The sequence below is a fragment of the Armigeres subalbatus genome, chromosome 1 (assembly GCF_024139115.2).
Source record: "Armigeres subalbatus isolate Guangzhou_Male chromosome 1, GZ_Asu_2, whole genome shotgun sequence".
NCBI classification, from domain to species: domain Eukaryota; kingdom Metazoa; phylum Arthropoda; class Insecta; order Diptera; family Culicidae; genus Armigeres; species Armigeres subalbatus.
This window is the reverse complement of record NC_085139.1, coordinates 150271972-150299746: the sequence shown is the minus strand read 5'-3', so window position 1 is coordinate 150299746 and position 27775 is coordinate 150271972. Positions and strand designations below refer to the sequence as shown.

Here is a 27775-nt window from a genome sequence, read left to right as displayed (position 1 = left end):
CTAATCCATTTTTGGCAAACATTAATAGTTGATAACCAGTCTTAATGCACACCTTTTCATCTCTTTTGTGAATATCATTAGGGAAATCTTCTTCTTCTTCTTATATATAAAAATGAAATGGTGTGTGTTCGTATCCGCATAACTCGAAAACGGATGGATGGATTTTTTACATTTCTTCAGTGAAATATTATCTGTTATAGTTTTGACGGGTTTATATGATATTTCCTAATGCTAAAATTACGAGTAAAGTTGAGCAACATGGTGAAAATCAAAATTGTGGATTTCTAGTGCGAACTTTGTATGGGCAGTTCACAACGCGCATTTTCTACCACTATGTAGTGACAACGTCTGCCGGGTCGACTTATAGTGTATAAACAATATGCAGACTTGCATTGATGAAAAACTGTCATTGCGTGCGTCCACAAACTGGGATTCAGAAGAGTGAAGCCTCAAATTTCATGCGAAATATTGGGTTATCAGTGATGTATGTGATTTTAGGAATAAAGATTCAACGTTGATTTGTCCATTTGATAATATTCTATCACGCAAACCATCACCACAGGACAGGGTAGGAAGTTTCTCGGCCACCTAAGGTTGGTGAAAGTGTGGTTTGCGTGGAGTGGCATCAGATTGGACAAATCGATGTTTGAATCTTTTGCTTTACAAAATCACATTGGCCGTCCTTTTGAATAAGTACCTTGAGATTTATAGGAAAACCTCAAGCCTGATGCATACCACTAAATGCCCAAGCTCAAAGATGAAAATAATATTTGAATCTAACTCTTAAAGCTCTAATTTGTTTTTCTTTTCTTCTAAGACAGCTGGGTGCGAAAAACGGATGCTCTCGCCACGGACAATGTACATTAGAGGATGGCATGAATATCGTTGGTGTATGTGTTGAAGGTTGGGCAGGAAAATGATTGTTCTATTGCATTGGAGATGAGTTGCAAAGATAATATTGATAATGATAACGGTAAGATTTTCTCCACCTGTTTACAATTTACTTTTCATCATATGATTATTTTATGGAGGGCAATAAGTTCAAGACATACGAGATTTCTAAAATCTACTTCCATATTTAGTAGATGGTATGACTGGATCGTTCTGACAGCGGGAATGCTGTACACATCCGATATGACAGGAGAACACATAATGCTAAGTCTATGTCTAATGATCCTGTAGAGGTAACTTCTTCGAAAACAACCCCCGTCAGTCATCTGCTTCTTTCTACCAGAGGGTAAAAATTTCATTGAAGAAAAACTCGGTCCAGTCATGCCTGCTCACATGGATGAATATAGTGAAAGGTGAGTACCTCCGGCAACCTCTGTTGATCGTAGTTTTATCTACTCTAGCTGAGTACTAATCATGCCGTTCCTTTCAAAGAGCAACTAGAAGAAATTAAAAATAATGATGATAGGTGTAACTGAAGTTTAAACAGGGTCCCTGAATGTAATCTCTACCTCTTTAATTTTTTGCCCAAGCCCATGATAAATTCATTCATCTATATGCTGTAAAATGCATACATACGCATCCCAATTCACATACACAGAAAGGAAAAATTGATCAAAATGATGGAAATCGTGAAAGCCAAATTTCTTAAACATGTTTTGTTCTGGTAAATTGTCAGGCAATGTAAAGGCACAGAGCACAAATTTTCACAAAACAAAATTATGTCACTAATCCATTATTGGCAAAACAATCAACAATCAATGAACAGTCCTTTATAACATTATGCAATGCGATCCATCAATCGGTCAATTTTTAAGTTTTTGCAATAGAACCTTTATAGTAGGATAAATTTATATTCAACGATAGCCTTTTAGTTTTCAAGAACACAGCGAACAGGCGGTACAGTTCAAATTACACATTTCCTTTCCTCAGAAAAATAATGTGTATCGTTCCTATAGCTGATAACTATAGATATCAGAAGAAAAAAATGAAAACATCCTTCACCATAGCATTGAACTTCCCTCATCCTCCATGTAATTGGTTTTGAAATAAAAAATGACAATGATGGTAAATTTCATTTCCTGCGGCAGTATAATTCATGTATGTACTCATTGAGTACTACAGCCCATATCCGCTCATCAGAAGACCGTGTGTTTAGAAGGTTTAGCCGTGTATGGGCTGTAATCTGTAATTATTTCCTTTAGTAAAAATTCAATTTACTAAAAGTAATGGACCAAAAAATTTTTAAATTTTTTCCTTAAAATCCTTTTTCTCTCATGGTAGCTGAAGAGTACTATCGAATATAACCCAATTTTCAAATTAGGTAAATTTAAAATAAGGTAAATTTTAAAACAATAACGATCTCAAAAGAAGAATAGAAAACTTTCGTGTTTAAAATCTCCGTCATGATGAGTCAATACTCAAACTTCTCTCAAGATTAAAGTATTTTTGGACTTCATAATACAAATACAGAAATGAAAATACTGCGCATGCAGAAAACGGTAAAGCGTTTTATTCTTGAGATATAAAAGCAAAAAAATCAGTTGTAATGGGAGTATGTGTTTGTCTAATGTGGGTTCAACCTTAGGAAAAGTGTCTATAATCCTCAATCAGTCTGTTCATAATTCACAAAAATCCTCCAGAAAAAAAAATGGAAAATTTTAACAAACTTTTGAAATTCACCTATTAATTCTGTGAGCTAGATTATAAAAAGCTTCAAAAACAACTGTTCACATTTCCCTGATTTTTTTTCATTATGGAAACCAACAGTTCAATAGACTTCAAGGCTTATGGCCTATATATATATATATATATATATATATATATATATATATATATATATATATATATATATATAAAATAAGTCCAACAACTGTTCACATTCCGATTTATTTGTTTTTATTATAAAGCCACATTGGTGTATTGATTCTTTAAAAACCAATGGTCTAATGACCATGAACAATTCCGAATATTGGAAGCATGTATTCCAAAACGGGAATATTATTTTGCATATTAGAGAATCATTATTTTTTGGAAGTAATAACGTCAGTGCAGTCATGTTTAAATTTAAGCTTTAGGACTAAACTTGTTACTTCAATTTAGTTATTTTTATTTGTGTATAAATGTTTGATTTAGTAAGGACAGTATCAATTAGGACTTTTGAGAGGATAGGGTTACAGAGAATTTAATTTATACATCTGCTCTCTAGAAATCTAACCGCTTTTGCTCTAGAAGCGAACTGTATTTCAAATTAAGTGGAAGATCTTGAAGTTTTTTTTATCATTTCTTTTTTTCTGAAGAGAACTACAGCACAATTTCTACAAAAATAAAACGTTTTGTCATCGTTTATGTTTTCAAAGAAGAATGCTACATGACCCTAATAAATTGATAACCTGTGTAGCATGACTTGGTTTCTATTTTCTCAGCATAATCTGAAACGTGATAGTTTCAATCTTGTGCACCACCTGTTACTCCCATTTTGAGAAATCGCCCTCCTGTGGCCTGGTCAAAATTTTGTCGAAAATTCCTATTAACCTATTGGTCAATATTTAATATGGTCCTCCGAGCCTTCTATCAAAAGCTTGGTTTTGAGTAGCGGTCCCATAGCCGTGTAAAAATCTCCTGCTCAGTTCAATCTAAGCGCTTATTTGCAGAATTTTCTTCCTGGATACCACAAATTATTCTTCCCAGATGGTTCACGCCATTAGTGGCAATTAGTGCTTAGCATTGGAGAACCAGTTGTGGGGCCACCAAGGTTCGCAATTCTCTGCCGATTTCACGAATAAAGGATGCTTACTCACGCAAATTACACAGCGATTTTTTTTTTCCAAATTGCTCAATTCCTCCTTCAACTTTTCAAACTGTCACAAATGTCTACGATAGTTGCCTTCGTAGAACAAATAACCTACCCTATATGGCGACACAACTGGATTCTAGGTTTGAATCCAGGGCAAACATTTTTATAAGTTTATTGTTAGTGAATATCTGAATCCTTCATGTATTCTTTAATGATACATATCAATTTTTAATCATTCCATTTTTCGCTGTCATGAACTCAAACTCACGGTTTCCATGTATTTGGTATTGTTGAACTGGAGTCTGCTAACTCTAAATAGTATAATATATTGATATAAGACGAGTAAATCCTGGGAAAAAGAACACATCGTGATATTTACCGAAGACACTAAAACGATAAGATAAACCATTTTTTGAGTTAGAAAAAAATGAAAATTTTGAAAAGCTCAAGGTATTTGCTTGGGCCCTTCTTAAAAATTAAACTACAGTTAAAATGGCAAACAAATTATGCAAATTATGTTTTTTAGCTGAAAGAATAAAATACTTCAGCCACGTTTCCGCATTCTGGGCTGCAGAATTCGTTCCTACGAGTCAAAGAAAAATGATGAAATATAAGCAAAATTTCACAAATGTACAACAGTCCTAAATCATTGTTTCCGTCTATTTGCAGCTAGAGACGGATTGATAAAAAATAATAGACCACATCAAGTGTATGCTTGGTATTGATATTTTTTGGAATTCACGATAGAAACATCCCGCGAGATTTAATTATCATGATAAAAATGTGTTTCCTATAGGTAAGAACTGTAAGGAATCTATTGCGTAAAGTTTCGTGCCTGGCAGACCCCATTTGAAAGGCCATTACCCCGAAAATTACAGTATATTGGTCATGACAAAAAAAATTACCCTTGTGCTGTCATTAAATTCTTCATGGAAAATGTATGTGAAAAAGTGCGGGAAATCGATACGGGACTATTTCGTCCCAATTACCTTATAAATAATAATATATTGGATATTTTTGGAGCTGCTGCTTCATTACTTGGAAAGACGGCACTAAATTACAAAAAAAATGACAGAACATAAGTCTTGTTTTGAGCTACCGCTAAATTCCTTATCGAAAATATATGTTTCCCAGTGAAAACGACGGGCAATCAATTGCGTGCTGGTTAGACCCGCTAGAGACGCATGGTTCAGATGTTAATGGGCTCAGAACAGAAGTAATGCCCAAAATACTATTTTATATACAATACCAGGGTTTGCAGAAATCGCTCTCAATAGATAACGAACAGCGATAAAGGAGAGGCAAAAACTGTTCCGCATCATAACAAGCCATGATAACAAATTTATCAAACTTGTCTGCAAAAGTGCAAAAAACAGAATCGGATAGGCAGCCCCCACAGAAAAATGGTGATTCTCGCTTTGTTTTCGCTCCTTTCGTATTGGTTACTGCACAGCTGTGTAGAACAAGTTGAAATGCATCATCAGAGCCAGCGCTCCCAGCACTTGGAGCTTTCTAAAAGAATTTTATCATGGGGTATAGCATCCCGAATCAGTTCTCTATCATGACAGCTTGAGAAAAAAGTCTCTCGCGGTATGCTACATATCGTATATGTATACAGAGATGATAAGTGAGAGACTTGTTCTTTCTCTTTAGGATTCAATCCCTGTAACAATACACGCTAAGAAAATCGCACTCAAACTTTTTGGTACATTAATCAGGGTTTTCTTTGATATATTCCCATGAGCAATTTAGGGGCAGCTCGTAACATGACAAATATTAATTTTTTGCATAATTAAAGCAAAACGTACATACCTCTATCCGACTAGAAGAGCATAACAAAAACTGGACACATTTCCAACAGATTGTGATATTTATAACTTACTTTGATACAATTTTGTTCTTAGTAGCCATTATCTTGTAACAAGATTTTATCATAATATCTCTTTCTTCGGTAATGTGGTCGGGATGAAATCTGACGACCAAACTGGTACGATAAAACAACCCTACTTCATTGAGCACAATTGCTGATGAAGCTGTTTGTGTATACCAGACATAACTAAATATTCATCCTACTAGGTTGGCATTGCACAAAACAATACGTGTGAAAGAGTTGGTTTAAAAATAGATTGTGAGAGTTCGGCTATGTGCCTGTTGTTGGAAATTTGATCCCATCAGTAGCCTTTTGAGCTACGAAGGACGATGGACGTCCTTCGTAGCTTAGTAGGTAAATTACCTGTCTAGCGTACTGGTTTCGTGGGATCTAACCCCACCGAAGGAAGTGGTTACCCTCCAATACGTTTTTCGAACTAAATCTTTCACATGTTATGCAATTGCACAAAACGAGTTTCAGACATAGTCATTAATTTCCACGCCGGTGGCTTATACCCGGAATATAGAGATAATTAACTTTGATTGTACCTTATGTGGGGTTTGACCAGCACAAAATAAAGTTCAATCGATTCCTCACAGTTTTTCTCTTCAAAAACATATAATTTTCGTCAAGATTTCTGGGGCACCTAGAATAATTGAATTTTGAGGCTTTGTCCTTAAAAAAAACCCATGGCTCGAAATGATGTTTAGGGATCAAGGGAATCTAGTCTCCCCAAATTCTGAGCTTGCATGAACTGCCAATTTAAACAATTATAAGCGTTCGTGAATATGCACAGTACGATGCAGGATCAACATACTTTCAGATAATTGATAGAATATCTCACCCCAAATAATCTTCACCAATACGAAAAAAGCACACTCCGTCATCGATTTTAAAACAACTATCAACTCTATTATCTGCACTTTTCATTTATTATACTATTGCTAACAATGTTAGACTATGTCCTTGCTAGTCAAAAGTGCGTTAAAAATTGAGAAAAAAATGCAAACGATTTCATGGCGGAGAATTGACTTCCATAAAATAAATAATTGGATTAGTTTACAATTTTTCTACTTGCTCTTGCTTTTGGTCGTTTAAGCTTGTTTTGCTGCAAGAATGTTTTTATTAGTTTTTTTCTTTGGGTTCTTAAAATGATTTAGTCATCTATAGTATTGGTCTACATTATCCAAAACATATTTATTATTTATTTTGTACTTGAACTAGACCAAAAAATCTTGCTCGTTTGAAATGTATAAAACTTCCGACAGACTTTCTGCTCAAAATGGAACCGCACTACATATAGTTTTTAAGCACTTGTCTCGAATAAAGTAATTCAGGAACCCAGTTCTGAAATTCGTTACCCAGAGCCAAGTTCGATACTTGTTTCAACATGTTTTATGGAATAAAACGACAACCGGTCAGAACTAGGTGCCTTTTTCAACTGACTAAATTTAATTTTTCCAAACAAAGATTTTGATAATGGCATTTATGTACCACTATTAAATACATGTTTGTTTTGTACAAAATCTTTATGACTTTATTTCCTTCAAAAATATGGTTGAGTTAAAACCATCTAGATTTTCTTTTGAATTCTAGCATCAGTAGGAGCAGCTGTAGTCAGCTTAGATTTCAATATAGCAAATGTTACTTCACGATAATGTAATAATAGTGGAGACTTCCACAATTATTTTTACTAATCGATACATAAATTTCAAAGACCAGTCATGTAAACTTGTAGAAATATTTTAAGTCTCTGGTCTATCTTTTCATGCAAAACCACAACTGAGGGACAAAACAGGGATTTTTAGGGTTTTGTATGATAATTTGGAGCGTGAAGTATAAATCTTTAGCGACCCATTCTCAATTGCTGGTAAGTTATGGTTATTTATAAATACTGTTTGTTTAGATGATTTTAGTTGATTATTGGACATATGTTTGAACTAAGCGGAATCAGCAAGTTTATATTATTTTATTTCTACAAGTTATTTTTTGTTTGTTTTCTGAGTTTTAAATTACTACAACACTTAATTTGAACAGTTGAAAAAATATTATTCAAAATAATCAAACATTGCATTGATGCGTAGAAATTAATTTTCGATCTAATTTAATCGTTATCTCCCACCAATCATTAATTATATAACAGGGATTGAAAAGAAGATGAACACATTTGCACGACAATGAATGAGAGTGAGCGCGTTGCCTATCTAATTTATTTATCATTCTAGACTGTAATTCGTTAATTTCTTCTAAAATATTTTATTGCTCTCTACTGTGGGGGTACATAAAATTTTAAATGATCACAATATTTATAAAATCGATTTTTGTTGACACTTCAATTCGATTACAAGTGATAAACTAAAGTATTAGATTACAGCTCATGTATATGAAGCAAAACTATTTTAGTTTGCTCATCTTCAAATTGAAGATCAGATGTTATTCAACACACAAGAGTACAACCAACAGCTTGTGTACTTATGTAGTTCGGCAACAGAGTATTGAATAATTACGATTACTCTGATGCTCCAGAAATTTTATTCTATATATAATTGATAAATATGACTATTAGTAATAAATATGCTTATCGAATGCGAATGACGCACACGCTATGAAAAACTAAAAGTATTTGTAATATTGTTTGTCTTATGTCCATCGTCCTTGTGCTGTACCTTGGTGCTCATTGAATTTTTCACAATGTTAAAAGTATACATCATTTATCACCCACAACCAGTATTTCAGTGTATTCGATGAACTAATTTTAGCTCCGCTCTTTGTTTTACGTATATATCTATGGTAATGTCTTCAGTGAGTTCTGGAACTCTTTACACCGTGGTAAGTCGCAATCACACTGGTTTCATTCATTTGCATTACCTGTTGTAGACATTTATAGTTTAATCTATTTTTCAAAATCGTGACAAAATCACTATTTCTAAGTCGTAAAAAATATGTTTGAAATTTCGATCAATTCGTGGTTCATTCTTAGAATTCACAATATGTTAAGAATTTCAAATATTTTTTAGCGAATTTTTATTTTACATCAATACATAGAGATTGTTTTTTTTTCTCATTGCATTTTACATACAAAATCACGCATCTAAGTATTCTACCTGCCAAAAGTATGAAATCGTTCAAATTGGGGTTACGTCAATTACTCTATATATCCACAGCAGAGTTCGTTGAAGTAATACCAATTAGCTCGATCCATACTATGGATTGACAGTTTTCATGTGCTGCTCTATCATAAAAAGGTTTAAAGAATGGTTTGAACTCAATCGCCTCAGTGACTTTGTTTGGTTTTAAATTGAAGTTTAATGATAACTAGGGATAATTTTTAAGGATTAGCATTTCTCTTCCATAAAATATTTTTGAGTAAAGTTTTCTTGGTTTGTTTCTCCTTTTTTGTTTTCGTTATAGTTTTCAGGCCGGAACAAATATTAATTACTTCTCTTATTTTGTTAGTCTTCCCATAATAAAACAATAAGAAATAATTAAATTCAAATAAAACTCATCAGTTATCTTTAAACAAATGTGTTTAACATTAATATTGTACAATTTTTAAATATAAATTCTTATTGCCCCTCAAATAATTAATATTTGCTGAAAAAAAAAATAGGTGGGGGCGACAGTAAATGATATTTGTTCCGGCATAACAAATTGAACCTGTGAAGGACTCACATTTTGAACATTCAGAAGCTCTTACATTTGTATATTTTTTTGTATGAATTTTGGAGGCCACTTCTTCATCATCTTACTAGGTATTAAAAACTGGAAGATGAGGACAATTCTTAGATTACGAAAGTTTAGACAAAATCATACCCAACAATAAATATGAAATGCATTGGCACATTTAGTTGTATCCAAAAATGTAGTCCAAAAGTCAATCTGTTACTGGTTTCACATCTATAATAGGAAAATATTTTATTGTAAAAATTTACCAATGAACAAAACAAAACAATTTCAAAACCTTTCACAAACCTGAGCGACATATGTTACTTATTCATCCCCATGTAATGTTTAATTTGATTTCATTCAGAGATTTCTACTTTTTAGTTTTCTTTTTGCATCACCCTGAAACTCGGACTTTTCTTTATAAATTTTAACATCTGAAAAATGCAATCAGTACCATCTGTGTATGTGTATGTTAAATGTTGTATGTCTATTGTTTATGTTCAATTCTTTTCGTTTACTGATTCTTTAGTAAATATGCAGTGCATAATCTTTAAAAACTATTTAATGACATTTTGCCAAAAAAAAATTGTATGAAATTTGGCACATCTGTATAACAGTTAAATTCTAATATTTGCCGTCTCTTGATATTTATGAATAAAAAAAGGTTAATGAACTGTAGAGCTCTTTTTTTTGAAAGATTCCAACTTCCTCAGAAATTGACTTAACATTATGTCTCATTTCGAGTTTAAGCCCGTATAAAATTACCCATGAGTACAATTGATTAAATATAAATCTGCGGTTATTTTCTAAACACGTTTAAAAGCAAGAATAATTTTCAAATTTTTAAATATTGTCTATAATTAACAGTATATTTAGCATACACGACTCCTTCCAATTAAACATTTAAGACCCTGTATTAATTCCAGATTCTAATTAAACTTAGACACGAGAGTACAAAAATAGTTGATTCTTCTTGTAGTTAAAATATTTTTACAAGCGACATCGATCTACTTCTGATTGACGTCTTTCTTGTCTTACTTTGGACAATTTTGATGACCATATCATTTGTCATTTAACCGTCCCCTTTAGTATAATTCTCTAAGTTCAAGCCGACTCTTTCTAGTTTCATTTTTGTTAGATTTGATTATTGAGACCAAGCCTAATCATTCCCTGAAATCCTAAAATAAAAGTAGGAAAATATTGTTTTTCGGATAAAACTTTACGGATAGAGCGAAAATTAATTATAAAGGCCTTTGAAGAATGTTCAGTTGCAAAATTGTATGCAACTCTAGACAGCTTATGTAATTTCCCCTTAACATACCGTAGAGCGGGGTTTAACCAATCAGCGTGCTGAAGTTGATGACCATTGTACCAAGGCACACTTATTTATATATTTGAATATATAAGAATAGTCAAAACTCGTTAAGCCACCTAGGCTGTTAGTATACACTGCAGGACAATATAATAGGTGCATTGGTTATTTTCCATCAACCATTTGAACTGAAGCTTTTTTAGTTTAGCAATAAGATGCATAGCTACGAAGCCAGAGCATGTTGAATGTGACTGGGTTCTATTCTCAGTGCGGCCTAGATTGATTTGACTTCTTCCAGAATTAGATGTGTTGTATTTTGACACCATGCTCGAATTCTCATTCCTGGATCCCTCGATCGGTCCATCCTGGGAACTCCTGTTCACACTCCTGATAAGATTTTAAAATGGCCATGATCGACTCTGATTCTGTCCGATCCCAACCAGCAAGAGTCTCATCTGTCACACCGTCTTTAAACCACAACTCTTAAATTTCCACCTTTGATAATTTGATGGCGAAGATTTGTTCTAATTAGGCATGCTGACTTCGACCATCAAATCGATGACAATCTGTAAGTTATAACACCTTATGCTTGTTTGCCATCCTAATTAATTTGTCCATCCCCTGTACATGGCTTCTGCCAACTGTGTCGAGCCGAGCACAATAGTGAAGTGGAATGGTTTCCAACCATCAACGGAGGTGACCACCGCCGGTCGGCCAATTACAGGGGATGGACAAATTAATTAGGATAGGCAAATTTTAGGTAAAATTAGATGTGTTGCAACTACCTTAGTTATCATCCGATTTTGACAATTCAGGCATGCCTGAACTAGAAAATTAATGCAGTTTGACGGTATGTCCATGGAACCGACTACGGCCAACGGATTCCGGAGATATTCCGGGTTTTTCGGAGGTAGGTTTAAAACCGTAAATTTGAGGTGGATATTAGGAGAAGTTGTGGTTAAAAATTGAATAATATTAGTAACCACAAATGAAGTAGGGCTCTTGCTGATTGGAACCATATATTGAGATTTGGAATCGGACCAGAATCAAGTGAGATATGGCCATTTCTTTAAAATCGGTTCCTATCGATACTTATCAAAGGAGTCAAGCCACAACTTCTTTTGAATCTAGGTGGTAGGTAAGGAAGCGGTCAAAGCTGTTAATGGTCCTTTTATATTTATACTTTGCTTCCTGATCGAAAACCATGAAAAAAGAGCCGTCAAATGACTGGTTTTAGTGCTAAAACTTATGTGTTCCCTTCCACAGGTTCCCCGGGGGCAATCCGTAGATCCTGGAAGCGGTCAGAGTCGACAATGGACCATTTTATATTCATACTTCGCTTCCTGATCGAAAACCATGAAAAAAGAGCCGTCGAACGACTGGTTTTGGTGGTAAAACTAAAATGTCCCCTTCAATAGGTTCCCCGGGGCCAATCCGTTGATCCTGGAAGCGGTCAGATCCGTCAATGGACCATTTTATATTCATACTTCGCTTCCTGATCGAAAACCATGAAAAAAGAGCCGTCGAATGACTGATTTTGGTGCTAAAACTTAAATGTCCCCATTCACAGGTTCCCCGGGGACATCCCAGCGACTCCAGGATCCGTTTATTCAATTGGTTTTTCATTCTTGACACATTAGAGGCCTTCTAGAATAAAATCATAGTGGACCATCTATCAAAAAGCGAGATTCAAATGAAATTGTGGCCTGACCCCTTTGATAAGTATCGATCGGAACCGATTTTAAAGAAATGGCCATATCTCACTTGATTCTGGTCCGATTCCAAATCTCAATATATGGTTCTAATCAGCAAGAGCCCTACTTCATTTGTGGTTACTAATATTATTCAATTTTTTACCACAACTTCTCCTAATATCCACCTAAAATTTACGGTTTTGAACCTACCTCCGAAAAACCCGGAATATCTCCGGAATCCGTTGGCCGTTGTCGGTTCCATGGACATACCGTCAAACTGCATTAATTTTCTAGTTCGGGCATGCCTGAATTGTCAAAATCGGATGATAACTAAGATAGTTACAACACATCTAATTTTACCCAAAATTTGCCTATCCTAATTATTTTGTCCATCCCCTGTAAGTTTCTCATGATATACGAATGCAAAAAGGTCACTCAGCTGAAAAAAAATGTTTGTGAGAACTGTTTTTTCAGTGCGTATTATATTTAGCGTGATTTTCTAGTTCATGGAGAAAAAAAACATTTGCCAGGGGTCTCAATCGTTAAATTGTACCAGAATCGTTAATGATTATCATTATTTGAGTTTAATATTTGTATGTATTTTTTCTCTTTTTTTTTGACATGCTTTTTAATAACATTTTATTTTGCGTAGGAAATATTCAAAGCAAATGAAATCTATCCGTGAAAACTAAATGTTTCTCGTGTATTCATGCGAACTGAACATTTACAATGTATCTTTTCAAATATCTCCCTAAATCATTTACGAGACATTCAGTTTGAATCAACGCAGTATTCCTGGGTACTCCAATTTTGAAAAAAAATATTGACGTTCTACGTTAAGAAGATATTCCTGCCTGGAAGTTTATTGTTAAAATTTTGTCTCGATTTATTTCAATCGCTTTTTGGAATGGATGGGGTACCATTCGAAACGTTGCATGCAAGTGGTATGAAAATCGAAATTTTATCGATATAAAAGCACTATTCGATGCAAAATAAGTGCAGGAGATAAACTTTTTCTTGCCTGTCAAACTACTTCGTTATCCATAAATTTGCGTTGTTCCTGTTTTTCCTGTACTTTTTGACAATTTCAAACTATCATGGTGAAAATTTCAAAACAAAAAGTAGCAGACAACATTTAGAAACACCGGTACTGCGACTCTTACCGATGAGCACCGTAAAAAGGCAGGATCACCTGCTTCGACCATAGGTCGCACAGACTAAATAATACTTAACACCTAGCACTAGACAACGGACAGGACATTTACACAACAAATAGAGTGGAGAATTTCTCACTTTACGAACAGTTTTTTTCTTACTAGGGCGGGAATCGAACCCACACTCAACAACACGCAAAAACGCCCTGACGACTGACACCGCTGCTAGCCGCACGACCATGATGCCTACCGAGAAGTAAACTCGGATACTCACGGCTGTAAGAGAACCTCATGCAAATAAAACAGCCAGTAACTTATTGACATTCGCTCGAAAAGTTGCTCTTTGAAAACAGCTCTGATTGTAGAAGAAAATAATTCGTGCTGTTGTTGCTGTTCGTTTATTGATTTGCTAAAAATATTGTCGACCAGAGCTATTTTTCCTTTGTTAGAAATTGGTAGTTATGAAATATAAACGCAGAATGCAGATAAGTTTGGGAGATCTAAGTTTGCAGAACATATTGAGCATGCATTGAAAATAAATAATGCTTAGTGGTACGTGCATTTGTATGGGGGAGGTTCCTTCATCAGTGCTGCCACCTGGAAAAGTTTAGAGAAAAAGTAGAACCATGGAAATTTGACATGTCATGATATAGAAAATGATAATTAGAAAGTCTCTATAACGTTATAGAAATTTTTTTGTCAAACAATTTTTAGTTTGTGGGGTTAGAAATTCAACAATCTTAAGCATTAACTGCTTATTCGAAAAAAATATAAAAATCGAGATATCATGTCTATTTTGTGTGCTTTCAAAATTCTAACTCCGTAAACCAAGATTTTTTTGAGAAACGTCCTTAATTTTTGTTTTATAACAAAAATATACTTCATTTCCTACACCACACCGTGTGAAATTTCAATGGTTCTACTTTTTTCTCTCGATGACCGCTGGTGGTCTTCTCCTCCCCTATTGCGCTTCGCTTCAGTTGAAATAAACGACACTTCCTGTTGTCGAAATAAACGGTTGCGGCGGCAGCAGTGCATAAACATTTTTATGTATTTTTAGTAATGCAACCAGGACTGCATTTCAATTCTAACGTTCGTTAGTTAAAGTTAAATTTACTCACTGATAGGTTTCATTTGCCGACTTTGACGATTCCCGGAAGATTATTTTATGTATCTGAATGTCACAGATTAATCATGTAAAAAAAAATGATCATTTCAAACGATAAATTAATGGTCTTTTCTTTCTTTTTTCCCTAATGCTTAATCAAATTGATAAGCGTTGTACTTATAACTTATAGGAAGTAATTCATTTATCCTTCCGGGACTCGCTTAGTCCTGAATCGTTCATGCAGTTTTACCCCCGTTGTGCACGACAAGCGTATTTTTCGCTTGTTTTGTACTTTTTACAATGGTGCGAGTCCTGGAGGGTTAAGGTCACTCCTGACGGAATCCAAGATTAAAAGTGCTCGCGTTTTCGGGGGCACACCACTCGGTACAGAAGCACCGCACAACTGTCATTTTTATTATTTCACGCATGCAGCGACGCAGCAAAGCTAAATCAACAAAAATGACAGTTGTGCGCCGCCTCTGAATCGAGTGGTGTGCCCCTGAAAACGCGAGCACTTTTAATCTTGGATTCCGTCAGGAGTGACCTTAATATGAATACTTAAACTGTTATCGTCTCACTATTATCTGTATTATATTTTTTATATATTATTTTATATACAGTGCGGTTCCATTTTAGTAAAATATATTTCAAATCCGTTTATTTTATTCTTATCTTATTATTTATATAGTACTTTCTAACTTCTTTTCTATATTAAACATTTTAAACATAACAATCCTGAAGCATTTTTGCTTCTAATTTGTCGTGATCTATTAGTATTCTTTAAAATAATTTGGGGATTTCTACGGTGCTGTCTTAGGGGCCCTCCTTAGCCTAGCGGTAAGATGCGCAGCTATAAAGCAAAACCATGCTAAGGGTGACTGGGTTAAATTCCCGGTGCCGGTCTAAGCAATTTTCGGTTTGAAAATTGTCTTGACTTCCTTGGGTATAAAAATATCATCGTGTTAGCCTTATGATATACTAATGCAAAAATGGTAACTTGGCTTAGAAACTTCGCGGTTAAAAACTGTGGAAGTTCTTAATGAAAGCAGCGAGGCGGCAATGTACCAGTGGGGAATGTAATGCCAATAAGAAGAAGAAGATGGCGCTCTATCAGTGCCGAGAATGGACATGTAGTCTAACCTTTGAGTAGCGTTCAACCCACATGGATAGTTCTCATTTCGTTATCCATCATTTAATGGAAAATATTTTTAGAAAAATACTTCGTGTTGAACTACTGCGATTGACAATCATGCAAGCAAAAATGGGAAAGAAACAATAAATAGAACATAAGGTATCAGAACTATCGAATGATCTGTTAATTGTTAACTTTTGAATTGGTAACATAATGCTTTTTAAGTTTACTTTTACAGTTAATTCATTTTAGACTATGATATTTATATTGTTGAGCATTTTGAATTTAAAATTTAAGTTTCATATGTTCATCGAAATCATGTTTAACACAAATTTACATACAAAACATTGAAGAAGAAAAATAATAATATTTAAAAGAATAAACGTGGAAATTCCAACTATCCTTACATGTGAACCCTCTTGTTCCTATCCCCATTCCTCTTGTCTGCGTCTATCAATTGTTATACCTGTTACCCACCTCCTAACAACAACCAACTGTGTGCAAATATCCCAAACATAGGCTATAGTAGAACCAACAAGTGATCATAGCAATAAAGATGCTTTAACGATATCAACTTTTTTTTTGGCGAGCTAATGAACACTCATCCAATGATCTGCAAAAGTTAGATTAAATGATAGTTTAACAATCAGAAAATGGAATTTAATAAACTTCAAAAGTTACACCAATCATATCTACCAGGCAAGTTGATACTGAATGAAAACGACATTTTATTGGATTAGTACTCGTGTTATATAACCACCCGCCTGATGTTGAAACCCAGGGTTTGAATTCAACAAATGTTACAACCAAAATTCTCTTCAAACCTGGATTTTAACATTAAAGTTTATTGCACATAGCTCATCTTCAAACAGAATGTATGATGACAATTTGAAAACAAATACATGATATCGCTATCTTCCGAACAATTACAACATAATTCATTTGAACTATGAAAAACAACTGTGGAAACTTATTTCATCGTATTATCGTTTGGAACAAACTTGAAAGAACTATACTGTCATTCTACGTATAACTGTACGAAAATCTTAGGAAACCAAGTAAATATGGTGCAATTATGCTTGTAAAGGCAGTACATGTGTATGTTTAAATAAGTGAGTACAACTGTAGAAGTAGAAGGTCCACTTCAGTTCAAAAAACTATCAGTACTCTATTGTTTATTTTTGCAATTGACAAAGGTTCTTCATCATCAGGTATACGGATAGCGGACATAGGTAGCATGTTTCCTTTCAAATTTGAAATTTGTACTATCGTTAAAACTAACACAAACATTTTTATTACAGAATTAGAAAAAAACTCAGAAAAAGTAATTTTTATATAGCACGGCAAATTCTAAAATTAGTCGTCAAAATGGCCAAGCCAAGCGTGTGTGTCAATACTTACGCGAATCTTGATCGATTTTTCATAAATAAAACTGAAAATCATAACGGAGCAAAGAATAAAACCGTTTATCGCGAGCTTTTCAGTCTTCACACTCATAACACGGTTTATCTTAGAGAGTTTCGAGGAATTGTATTGGATAAATTCCCTGTATTTTGGAGGAATTCGGGTGGGGTATCTGTAGGAATTTCTGGAGGATTTCACGAAATATTTGTGTCAGAATTCCTGAAAAACTTCAGTGGTAATTACTGTAAAAAATCCGGGAGGAGTCCCTGAAGCAATTTCTGAGGAATACTTTTTCTGAAAATTTTCTAAAGGAATTCCCGAGAGCAGTTTTTCAAAAAAAAATTCGGGGTGGATTCACAAGACAATTTCCCGGGAACTTCCTGGAGAAGTTTTCGGAGAACAATCAAAAAAAAAATCCTGGGGGAAATCTGAAGGATTGGCGGATAAATTCCTTGAGGAATTTTCGGAAGAATTCCAGGGTGAACATACCGATGATTTTTTAGAAAACTTTCAAGCTTGGGAGAATTTCCAGACGAACCCACGTGGTGTTTTCCGGAGAAATTCCTGAAGAAATATCTGGGAGAATTTCCTGGGAATTTCCCGAAGAAATCCGAAAGAAAACTTTTTGGAGGAAATCTCGGGAAAATTACCAAATACCTGGCGGCATTTCTAGAGGAATCCCTGGGACAATTTCCGGAACAATTCCTGAGACGACTTTCGGAAGAATTCCTGAAGGAATTTGTGGAGGAAATTCAACTCCAACTCCTGGGGCTATTTCTGGAAGAATTCCAATGGGATATTCTGGAGGAATTTCTGAAGTATATTTTAAAGGAATTTCGGAAGGAATTCCTGGGGAAATTTCTGGAGGAATTCCATTGGGAAGCACCTCATGTTACAACATGGTCTTATTAATCTACTTACGCACTATATGTATATATATACATGTACACGTAACTATAGAAGAGAGGTGAGTAGTTGTAATAATTTATCATAAATCCCAAAATATTGGGCAAGAGACAGCACAATCACACCATCTTGCGTCATAAAAGGTAACTAACGCCTGAAAACAATAGCCAAGGGGTGCGATAATTGCAAAAATCACACTAATTTTAAAACTTTTGAAAATTTGAATTACATTTTTCAAAATTTTATTTTTTAACTCAGACACTCAGCGAACTGGACTAGTGAAATTCATAACTGGCGCCTTATGAATCATCGTCTGATTATTCCACCAAGAGTGGTTCTTATACGCAGTAAGCTTCCCGAGTATTCATGCGTGGATGGGCGTGTGGTCTACCTATCGGCCTCCCGACCCCGCCGTCCATGGTTCGAACCCAGTCTGCAGCACTTTACTTTTTTTTAAATGAAAATTATAAGGCAATATATTGAAATTCATACCGATTCCTTGTGGCAAATTTTCATAAGGCGTTTGATTGAAAATCATACGTCCATTTTCCCCAGTGGATATCAAAATGGGGTCATGGTATGATTTCTAGCATATTATTTCGAAATGTTACACTGCATATTGAATTATACGTTTAAGGACCCCTCGGAATGTCTCTTCACTATACATTACTTGCCTTTGGTGACACCGTGGCGCTACTGTATTGTTTCTTCAAATTAGCCATAGTGGACTATATTGGTAATAGAGTATATTTGATTGCTGTGTACCGTTCTCAAAGTTTTATGCCAGCTAATCCTAGCACGGATTTAGTAAGAAAAAGTAAGAAAGATCCTGTGTGGACCATATTGCCACGATCCGTATTATTCATAGCAGGTCAACGAATTTTAAGAGTCCCTTTATTTGGATTTGATTGGCTATGGAAAATACTTGGACCATCTCAATCACGAGATGTGGAGATGGAGTGGAGTAAACTGACATGCAAGCGGGTTTATGAAAAAAATTACAACCTTATCGAGGCACAAGTACGATGCCTTCTCGTGTATAGTATTGCACAACTCGATCTCGTGCGAACCCACTCCAAGCAGAAATTAAGGTTGTACTTAAATTTGTTACTTAGCGAACCAAGTGGTTCACTTTTGGTTCACATTCAGTTCCAAGCACCTTATCGGAACTTCAAAGTTCGCTTTTGCACTCTCACTATACAAAAAAATACTTAAAATGAGCTAAAACATCCCTTCTTATCCGAACTTTTGGTTGCTTGGGATACGGGTCGAAACTGGTGTGAGGCAATGATCTATCACCGCTTCTGTTGTTCGTCGTAATCGACCTGATTTTGATAACCATGCCTAGTGCTCCTCTCCCGCAGGTTTAGTCATCAACGTCAACAAAATCAAATCATTGGATGTGAACACGGCGACCCCTTCCAGCTTCACAGTGACCGGGCAATCAGCAAAGAATGCTGAAAGATTCAAGTATCTTGGCAGCCGAAACAAGTCAGACGAAGAAATGAAGATGGACATTAGCGCATGAATCAAGAAAGTCAAGGCTGTACCCTTTTCAATTAAAAAGAAATATGCGTAAAACATGCAGAAATCAGTGAAATAGTGTGCTAGTGTGCTCAACTGCTGAAAGTGTTCATCAACTGATGTATGCAGCACATAATTCTAGCCTGGGGGTCTCACAACTGGATCTCGATAACCGAGCTCTATCCAATAATAGCATATTGAGCTCTATCTTACTATCTTATTACTATTTTACCAGAGGCCGGTCACAACTGAAGTTTGGGAACGGAAGTAGGGCTGGGTCTGCCACGGTGTCACGGTTTTAAGTAGAATCTTATTTATTTCTCAGATTAAGGCCGGAATGGCCTGTCCAGTAAATAAAAGACGTCTGCATTCAACTCGGTCCATGGGTACAGGTCGCCACGCAGTCTGCGGAGGGTCCACAAATCGTCTTTAACATCGCTCGCTGCGCACCTCACCTCCTTGTGCCCGTGGGATCGTTGTCGAGAACCATTTTCACCGGGTTATTTTCCTACATTCTGGGGTTTCGTACAAGACCCCGTTGTGCAATACTATACACGAGAAGCCATCGTACTCGTGCCTCGATGAGGTTGTTATTTTTTTCAGAAACCCGCTGCGTGCCCGGTCCACCACAGTATTCCGATTTTCGCGGTGTGAACGATGAATGGTTTTCCCAACAGCTATTGTAACTCGTGGTTCATTCCCCGAGCAGAAGAAATTGGCGGGGTTAGGGACCACCTCCAACAGCAAACGAGGGAGGCAGGACTACACACTCAGTTTTTAATTCTGCAGCTCGGCACAAGTCCGCACAGCCGTCTGCCCAGCAAAATAAAAACTGATATCCTGGCAGAAATGACGTTTGTTAGCTGATTTTCGGCAATTTATTTGCTGATTTTCAGCAACTTTGACAGAAATCTCGGCAAAAAACATGTTTGCTGGGGCACGGCTGTGCGAAACTCGGTAAAAGTTCAACATTTTGCTGAGATCCCGGTAAAAAAAATTAAGTGTGTACATCCCCGACCCGCTAAATCGTTTCCATTGCCGCCAAGCCCATAGTCCCTTCGGTACAACCAGAAAGTAATGCTTCAATAGGGTCTGTTCGCCAACACACAGAGGGACTTGCTGACGCGAGGCCTACGCTTACCCTAGCCTTGACGAGGACCCCTTTCCGTCCTCGGGCTCGGAACCCGCCCGGTTGACCGACGCCGCGATAGCGACGATACCATGTTGTTCTTCGCGCGGCCACTTGTTCGATAAAAGGATCGAGTTCGACCACAGGGCATGACCACCGGTATGACCCATGAAGCCGACTCCGAACCCTTGGACCACCTCTTGTTTGCGCCTGAACTAGCCATCCTTGAGTCCACGCGCCACCTTCTGTGTAGCTCCGATAGGACGATAGCCGATAAAACGGCGTTCCAGCCAACTTCATCTTTACACATCCTCCGAACTAGGTTGTCCGGGGTAGTGTCCAGACTACGTGTGGCAAGCATGTGGTCACGTATTGCGCAAAAACGTGGGCACACGAACAACACGTGTTCCGCCGTTTCCTCTAAACCTACGCACACCAAACATTCGGGCGAGGCCGAGCAAGCCAGCTGCGTTACCTGCACTGTGATTTTGCAGCACGCTTAAACGCCGGGCACTTCAAACCCCCCATGGGGTGCTTGCTGTTCACAGCTTTGCTGGAACAAATCAAACAATTGGAAGGGTTTGTGCAGCATTGTGCCTTATGTCCCTCCATTCAGAAGCGTCGACAGAGCTTGCTTCTGTCAGGGCCTTCGCAATCCCATTGATTGTGCCACGGTTCCAGGCACTTGAAGCAAACTTCGGGTTGCTCGTATATGCCCACAGGGCACACCGACCATCCCACCTTGACGCTCCCTAACTTGAATACCTTGGAGGCATCCGCTGCAGATAGCCGAACAAATGCTACCTGTGTCCCTGTCGGACCTTTCCGTAGCCGAACGGCTGCGGTGGGCGCCTCTACTTCATACTGTGCCGTGACGAGCTCTTCGACTTTGGTGATCTCGTCCAGGTCTTTAACCCTTAGATTCACCTCCGTCGTGAGTGCCCTCACCTTGACCGTCTCGCCTAGGAATTCCTCCGCCAACTTCTTGTAGGCGGCGCCCTTTTGCGAGACGCCCCGTTTCATCTCGAGGATCATCTCGCCCATCCGTGTACGTCTTATTCGACGTACGTCGGAGGCGAGTTCACCGAGTTTGACGTCACTCCTCATCGCCTTCAAGACGTCCGAGTACTTAGCCTCGTCCGTCTTGATGACTAGGGCATCGTTCCTGGAGCGATTGGCGCCTACCCTAGACTTCTTGCTACTCTCATTCACCTGGGCCTTCTCTTCTTTGGCTCTTGACGTTTTCGGTTTCCTCTTGTTATTGACCAGGGTCCAGGAGGCGTCATCCCCCTCTATTTCCCTGGTCTGGGGCGGCTGAGAGTTCTCAGCCTGCCGTAACCCCTTACCACCGTCTTTCCTGGGTGGACGAACCTTTCCAGGTCCTTCCTCCCCCGGTTTGGGAGGTACCTGGCCGGGGTTCAGCTTCCCAGCCCCACTACCCTTGTTCGGGGTAGTAACCCTCCGCGTTTTGGAGCGGCCCCCAGGGAGCTCATCCCCTGGAGACTGTCTCTCCCGTTTTTGTGTCTGCTCCGTTGGAGCAGTCACCCCCGACGTGCCCGCGAATACTTGAGCCTCAGTCTGGGTAGACTTTGGCACCACCGTCTTCGCTGGTACGCCCTCGGTCGATTCGACCTTGCCCGAGTCCGCGAATCCTTGGGCCTCAGTCTGGGTAGACCTCGACTCCACGGATTTCACGGGTTTACACTTGGCCGTCCCGACCGCCCTCTCCAGCTTGGCGTCTAACATCGACTTTCGAAGTTTCAGCAAGCTCCTCTTGAGGTCCTTACTGATATTATGCTTCGATGACGCAAAGTCGATGATGGCGTCCAGCTGTTCCGTCGCCACCTCGAAGGCCGAAAGCCCATCGCGTTTGCGGTTCATCGCCTTCACAAGCCATGGGCCGTCTATAACCTCTACCGGCGTAGCCTTGGAGATGGTTAAGTGACCCACGCTGGCGCTGCGCACCGAGCTGCGAAGACCTGATCAACCCACCTCTTGCGAAGGGGTTGTCGCCTACACTACTACCACTAATTGAAGAATTGACTTGTTTTTCCATTTTGGTCCCACGAGTTGCTCGGGAAAAGAGGTCCACCACGCCAGAGCCCAGCATGACGCGGTAAGGGACAATTACTGTGGAGGGTACCCAGATACCCCACAGGCTCCGTTAAAGGGCTAGCTCATTATTCCACCCCCCTGGTCATGCATCTCCTCGGCACGGGTCGCTTAACGCCTTGGGATTAGGGGTTAGGGACGATGGTCCCTTTGGTCGCACCCACTCGCTCTAGCTGATGTCAGAAGGACAACAGTGCCCAGGCTGCACTACCAGCTAAGTACAAAACCCTTAGCTGGCGGTCGATTGTCATCGGAAGACCCGTGGAAGCGTGAGATTGGAACTTGTGAGGCCCAGAGCTGTGTAGGTCGCTCCTTCCCAGATGTCAACTCACCATTTCGCAGCCCAGCCTTTCCTCTCGAAAACTCCAAGTGCGCGTTGATCCTACACCTGGACAGTGGCAGGTCTCGTGTCCATAGAGGACTAATGAGTTTTGTAGATAGTCAGTTTAGAACGGCGGCGAACTCTATTGCGTTTTGCGGAGTCCGAAGTACGTACGATTTTCTGCCATGAGCGTCTCCGAATTTCTCTGCTGGTATCGTATTCTTCAACCACCTCGATTTCGTTACCACAGATACAAACTCATGGTGGGTGGCTAACATTTTCCTCTTTCTATCATGTACCTTATCTTTGATGTGTTAATGACTAGTTCGTAGGGACTCGACTCGAGCATGCCCCTGAAACTTGAACTACGTACATCACTCGATCCATCGTTGCCATAGCTAATCTCAACCGATTATGTGGGCCCGTTGTATTAGAAGCATTTCTGCAATAACTGGCGTACGGAGAACACCTGGTTTGTAATGGAGCGTTCAGTCATGAATCCCGCATGGCACTGCCCCACGAAATCTTGAAATTGGTTTTAGTCGACGGCATAATATTTGGGAGAGGACCTTGTAGATGGCATTCAGCAATGTGATTCCGTTGTAGTTGGTACAGTGGATGGGACAAACGACACATTTCATCCACTCCTGTGTATTTAAATAACTCTTCTGGTAGTCTTACATAGAAGCGGAAACAAAATCTTATTATTAGTCTTATTATTAAAATCAAAGTATTAGTCTGAAATCCAGCTGAACATCGAAGCATCCACAAAGAAATATAATAAGTCGATCGAAACCCAACTCGCTGAAAAATTCTGGTAGATTTCCGGAAGAATTTGGAGAGTAATTTTGGAAGCAATTCTCGAAGGAACTTCTGAACGAATTCTTGGGGGAATTCCCAAATATTTTTTTGGGGAAATTTTGGAGGCAATCTTGGACATTTGTCCAAGAAATAGACACAGAGAAATTCTTTTGTAAATTTTCGGAGGAACTCCTGTGGAAACTCCGGAAGAATTCATGGGGGAATTTTTTGTTGAATTACTGGAAGTATTCCTAGGGGTATCTCTGCAGGAGTGCCTGAGGAAACATTCAGAGAAAAATTTCTGGTCGATTCCCGGGGGAAATTTCGGAGGAAATCCTGTGGAAACCCTGAAGAATTCCGGTGGAATTACTGAAAGAATTCCTAAGGGTATTTCTACAGGAATACCTGAGGAAACATCAAGAGCGAAATTCCTGACGAATTTCCGAATAAATTTTTAGGGGAAATTTTTGGAGGAATTCTTAAGGGTAATTTTGAGGCGAATTAATGTAAAAAGTTTCGGTGGAATTTTCAAAACAGCGCCTGGGGGAATTTCCGGAGAAATTTCTTGAGGAATTTCTGGAAAAAAATCAAGGGAGTACAGCCGGAGGAAACTATCAAGAAATTCCTGAGGAAAGTTCCTGAGGGATTCCAAGGAGGAATTTCCGAAGAAATTTCAGATAGAACTCCAAACGAATTCCTAGAGGGAATTTCCAAAGGAATTCCTGGTGGAATTACCAAAAGAATTGAATCGTTTGTGAAACTGCATCATATGTGACATTTTTGGAGATTTTGAAATATTCTGAATCCAAAAATACGAATTCTAACAAAAAATTGATTTTTTTTTCGGCGGTTTATGGAAATTGTTCGTTTGTTTGAGAAACTATATATGTGCACGGACTTTAAAGAGCAATTATGGAACACTGCTTCCCGTTTCCGAACTGGAAGTGCACCAGGGAATATTTAGGAATAAATCGGGGAATAGTTTTCCTGGGGTACCGTCGTGCGGGGCTTCTTTTGACAAATCGGGGGCTACTTTGGACATTTTGAAACCAGAGTTATAACGTGAATTACTATCAATTTGCCATTATCACAATTTGGGTGTCTCGTTGATACTTGGATGGAAACTTTCTGTTTCAAATTTGATATACTTTTCGCATAACTTTTTCGGAAAATCGAAAATCCAAAGTAGCCCCCCGCATCAAAAGAAGCCCCGCACGACGGTAATTTGAGGTGGAAGTCTTGGAGCAATTTCCGAAATAAAATCTGGGGAAGTTTCCGGAGGGATTCTAGGTGAGAATTTTTGGATAATTTCTTGGGGAAGTTTCGGAGGATTTCCGGAGGAATTTCTGGGGGACTTTCCGGAGCGATCACGCGGAGGAATTCCAGGTGTAATTTCCGGATGATTTCCTGTGAGAATGTTCGGAGGAATTTCTGGAGAATTTTTTTTGGGAATTTGGGAAGACACTCGTGGGTAAATTGAGGGCATTTCCGAAGGAACTCCATGGTCGATTACAATGAAAAACAGTAGCGGAGATAAAATACATCGTTCATCTTCCGGGTGGAATCTTGCGTGCTGACGTCGGAGAGTCTTGTCTATATTCTCCTGTATCCAAATTATGATAACTTTTGATCAGGCTTAGCATTGGTCATGATAGGGTAGAATGCCCGATAGTGGACCCCCTAGTAGCGAATTTTTGCTCTTCCTGGCATAAGGAGTGGAAATTATCAAAATATTAATTTTGCGTGATATCTAATATCAAGCTCTGCATCTCCTCTTCATGATACATACATGAAACACTCAAATACTCGACGTTATTCGTTGAAATTAACATTTCAAAGTCTGACTGAATTCGCCCTATAGTAGACCCCCGGGGGTCCATAATAGGAAATTGCTTCCCTATAGCCGACACTTCATTTGATTTTTATGTTCCGTTTCGAAACGTTCTTCTTCCCTATTATGGACCCCCCACAATATTCCTATAATGGACACTCTCGTGTTTATTTTTTAAAGAATTGTAAAAAATCATCTAATTTTAGTTTCGATAGCATTTCCAATGCATGTAATCAAATCATAGCACCTTAAGGTAGGTTCTCCCGATGGAATTTCATGGCAAAATGTTTACATTGTGCTGTAATAATGCAAAAATGGCTGGGGGTCCACTATTGGTTGGGGGTCCACTATTGGGCACTTTACCCTAGTATATTGGTACGCTCAGTTTTTTCTTATATTGATTGTCGTTACCAAACGCAATGTTAGCAACCAATGTTCCCACCCATAACCCGAGCAAAATCGGTCAACAAAATCAGAGCAAATTGATATTAAGCTCTGCTATCGAAATTACGTTGAAAACAAAATTTGAGGTCAATTATTATTCAATAAAAATTGATATCAGAACATGTTTTCAATATGTATTCCTGAGTTATCATAATGATAGCAGCTATTGATGATGTATGATGTATGCTGACGAATACCAAATGATTTCATTGACAGCACAGTATAAAAGTATGCTCTCATTTCTTCGGTGTTAAGCGTTAATCCATACAAAACTTCGCGTCGCATCGCACGTCGCGTTTACTCTACTTATATAAATACTTTTGCTACGTAGTTTTTCAAGACGGCCAAATCAAAAATTGTTTTCTAGAGCACGCACTTAGTATATTTGTTTAAAACCTTATTAATATATTCAAAAATGAAATAATAACAACATAAAGTACTAAGTGCAAGATATACTGAGGGATCAAACTAAGAACGATCTGCTGCCCTCTGAGAACGAACTGCAGGGGACTAATAGAGCTTTATGGAGAAAATATTACACTAGTAAAAAAATAACACTGTAAAAAGTCGATATTCAAATTAAAATATCTAAATATCTCAAAAACCCATATTTATATTTTTATCAAATTTATCACAAAAACTTGACTTCAAAATACACATTTTAACTACATCAGGTCAATGGAGAAGTTAAAAATAAAAAAGTTTTAGTGGAAGCTATTTTTGGCTCATTTTTGAAACATTGACTATTTACAAGAAAACACATGTATTTGACGCCTTGCATATGGCCTGCCGGAAAAGTTGAGGCAAGGATGTTAACGATCAGTCAGTAATTTGCGTTCGATCATTTAGTAGTTTGTCAATAACACATTCCAGAAGCTGAATTTCAAAATATGCTGTATGGTGGACTTCTAGTGCGAAGGTTTTTCTACAACTCTATCTTATGGTTCGTTGTTTGAGTTCCACTAGTAACGGAGTTATAGCTATAGTTTCAGTAACTTAGACTAAATGATAACAAAATTACAACCATTTAGTTTAAGTTACTGCAACTAGCACGAACCATTAGGCAAAGTTGTAGAAAAACCTTCGCACTAGAAGTCCACCATACAGCATATTTTGAAATTCAGCTTCTGTAATGTGTTATTGACAAACTACTAAATGATCGAATGTAAATTACTGAATGATCGTTAACATCCTTTAGTCAAGGTATTCCAGACATTAAACAATAGTTGAGCAACGTTCACGAAGATCACATGGGATCAGCTTTGAGTATTTCTGCTGATAAGTGATCGGCCACGGAAGATATGTTGGATTTCATGCTTCAGATGCCTGCTTGATGTGTCGGACCCTTGACTGCTCATGCCGAGAGGTGAATGGTTGGACGGGTGTCGATGCTTGAAGAGGTTGCTTGAAGTGCTCGAACGAACGTTTCAGCTGATCAGTTGGGTCACTGAATAACTAACCTGTCGCGTCTTTCGTGATTCATCCTCCACTCAGGCGTTTTGAGATATCGTAGAGGAGGCGAATATCGCCAGTTGCTGCGGTTGGCTCCCCCAAGGAGCCCACTCACACTCCTCGTCTTGTCTTCAGTAGTATTTGGCTTCTTTCTCTAGTGCCGAGTACC

General features: G+C 38.0%; 1 protein-coding gene across 1 annotated transcript in view; it reads left to right on the top strand.

Annotated features, from left to right (window-relative positions):
* The first annotated feature begins 1285 nt into the window (after positions 1 to 1285).
* The window catches only part of LOC134205262 (teneurin-a-like), a 48660-nt gene continuing 22170 nt past the window's right edge, over positions 1286 to 27775 (top strand). Inside the window, exon 1 of the mRNA XM_062680354.1 lies at positions 1286 to 1304. The gene's annotated coding sequence lies outside the window, so the exon portion shown is untranslated. The remainder of the gene's footprint in view (positions 1305 to 27775) is intronic.